Below are 3,003 nucleotides of genomic sequence, written 5' to 3'. Positions count from 1 at the left end.
GGAAACAAAAGAAAAATTTGGAGTAGGTATTAAAATTCATGGAGAAAAAGTAAAAACTTTGAGGTTCGCCGATGAAATAGTAATTCTGTCAGAGACGGCAAAGGACTTGGAAGAGCAGTTGAACGGAATGGACAGTGTCTTGAAAAGAGGATATAAGATGAACATCAACAAAAGCAAAACGAGGATAATGGAATGTAGTCAAATTAAATCGTGCTGAGGGGATTAGATTAGGAAATGAGACACTTAAATTAGTAAAGGAGTTTTGCTATTTAGGAAGTAAAACAACTGATGATGGTCGAAGTAGAGAGGATATAAAATGTAGACTGGCAATGGCAAGGAAAGCGTTTCTGAAGAAGAGAAATTTGTTAATATCGAATATAGATTTATATATCAGGAAGTCGTTTCTCCGAGTATTTGTTTGGAGTGTAACCATGTATGAAAGTGAAACATGGACGATAACTAGTTTGGACAAGAAGAGAATAGAAGCTTTCGAAATGTGATGCTACAGAAGAATGCTGAAGATTAGATAGGTAGATCACGTAACTAATGAGGAGGTATTGAATAGGATTGGAGAGAAGAGAAGTTTGTGGCACAACTTGACTAGAAGAAGAGATCGGTTGGTAGGACATGTTTTGAGGCATCAAGGGATCACAAATTTAGCATTGGAGGGCAGCGTGCAGGGTAAAAATCGTAGAGGGAGACCAAGAGATGAATACACTAAGCAGATTCAGAAGGATGTAGGTTGCAGTAGGTACTGGGAGATGAAGCAGCTTTCACAGGATAGAGTAGCATGGAGAGCTGCATCACACCAGTCTCAGGACTGAAGACAACAACAACACCATCGACAGATATAGTCAAAAATATAGCGGTACGAAAATGCAGAAATTCTCAACAGCATCCACATAGCAAAACTCGATTGTTTTGGTAGCGCAATTTCGCAACAATAAATAAAACTTGTTGAAATTAATAATTCAATGAAACATTAATGGCCGGCCATTGTGGACGAGCTGTTCTAGGCGCTTCAGTCTCGAACCGCGCGACCGCTACGGTCGCAGGTTCGAATCCAGACTCGGGTGTGTGTGTGTGTGTGTGTGTGTGTGTGTGTGTGTGTGTGTGTGTACGTGTGTGATGTCCTTAGGTTAGTTAGAACTACTTAAACCTAAGTTCTAAGGGACTGATGACCTCAGATGTTAAGTCCCATAGTGCTCAGAGCCATTTGAACCATTTCTTTGAAAGATTAATGGCATACGTGACCCACGACGCACAGGATTATCCAGGCTAAATAACTCAGACCAGCAGTTTGGGTTCAGCACTGAATCAATGGTCTGAAAAACCATGGACGGACAACAGATCATGCTATCGATCGACAGTGTTACTGGAAGACGAGGCACTTAAGAGAGGAAGAATGACAAGGCAGAGAATGTTTAAAAATTACATAAATGCTCACCATTAAATCTAATAGTCCACTCATATAATCGCGCTAGCTGCCATTAAAATTAATCTGCAATTGGCATAGAGTTAAAATTTTTTGAACCTAGTGCTGTTAAAAGCATTCATGTTAACACTTATTTTGATCAATGTACGTATTTTTTGAGACATCCATTGTACGAGGACGTACAGAAAAGTAATGTTGACAAGTTTTGAGTGAAAAGTCACAAAGATTTTTAAATAAAACAAACTTCATGAACATTCTGCATCGGTATTCTTCACGTCAATAAATTTAGTTTTCAACACACTCACCCTCGGAACCAGCACAATTTCCCCACCTAGATACTATTTTGTTGACACCGTCACAGTATATTGTTTGACTATGTTAACAGAGCCACAACCTTACCTCTGCTTGCACCGCTTGAAATAATTGAAGTGCTCGAAGGTTTTCTTAGTTTTGCACATAGACGAAAATCGAGACTGTGTGTAGGATGATCGACGGCAGTGAACCAAGGACGTCGGCTTGCTGCAGATGCCGCAGCGATCGTGTGTAGTTTGGCACTGCCGTGCTCAAGGAGAGTGTGCTCCACATGCGGACGAAGTCTTCGAATTCGTGCTTTTAGTGTTGTGAGCTTTTTCTCACCCCCAACATAGTCACGTCACACACCGCTATGTAACGCGGTACGAAGCAGAGGGCTGCAGATATCCATAGTAAAGATGTAGAATGTTACTGACTTCAAATAAAACAGACCGAGTCATTATCTTCTCAGCACGCCGTCGTGTTATAAGCACAAAAATCCAAAAAATTGTTTCAGAGCAAAGTATGCTGTATTTTTAAGTGAAGATCTTTGTAACGTACATCTGTGGTAAACGTTATGCTTGTGATATATGGTGACAATTCGTATTTATATTTACAATGGAAAGAGATTGACCAGTGGCCAACAGACAACTAAAACGCAAGTTGCTAGATGGATATTAACTGCAATAGCGCCCACGCTGCCACGGTAAGTAGGTGTTTTGGTTTCGCGATACATGTCGCCGTTTAACTGCCGCTCGTGGCGATACATTAAAGAGTGCTCTGTCTTATTGTCAAAGAGCCAGTACCCAGATTCAATCTAAAGAAATAAAGACGCGAATTCTGTGCGCCACATTTTCAGATGTCCCTCAAACGGTTCCAAAACTAGTTAACTCGAATTAAAAAAAATTCAAAAAGTGGGTTGTGTCAGTTTTCCACATTTATGTTCAGTATACATTCACAGGCAGTTGAACAGTGGTTCCCAGCCTTTCTCAGACCGTTGCTCCTGAGTGTCATCAGACATTTGCCAGTACCCCCTGTCCTACCCCCCCCCCCCCCCTCCCTGAGGTCTGTGGCCTTCCCTCCCCCACATTATCACTAACTTTGGCACATAAATAAACTGTACAGTGAACAATTCTTCTAGGAACACTTTTATTTTCAAAATCATGAGAGGTGGAGGGTATTGTGTGGGGGGGAAGGCGATATTAGACTGAACGACGAAGGAATTCGTGATGCATGTCAAGGGCTAGCCACAATTACTTCTCAGATAAGAAAGCTAA

This window comes from Schistocerca gregaria, unplaced genomic scaffold (assembly GCF_023897955.1).
Source record: "Schistocerca gregaria isolate iqSchGreg1 unplaced genomic scaffold, iqSchGreg1.2 ptg000386l, whole genome shotgun sequence".
NCBI classification, from domain to species: domain Eukaryota; kingdom Metazoa; phylum Arthropoda; class Insecta; order Orthoptera; family Acrididae; genus Schistocerca; species Schistocerca gregaria.
Note: the sequence above shows the minus strand (reverse complement) of the source record.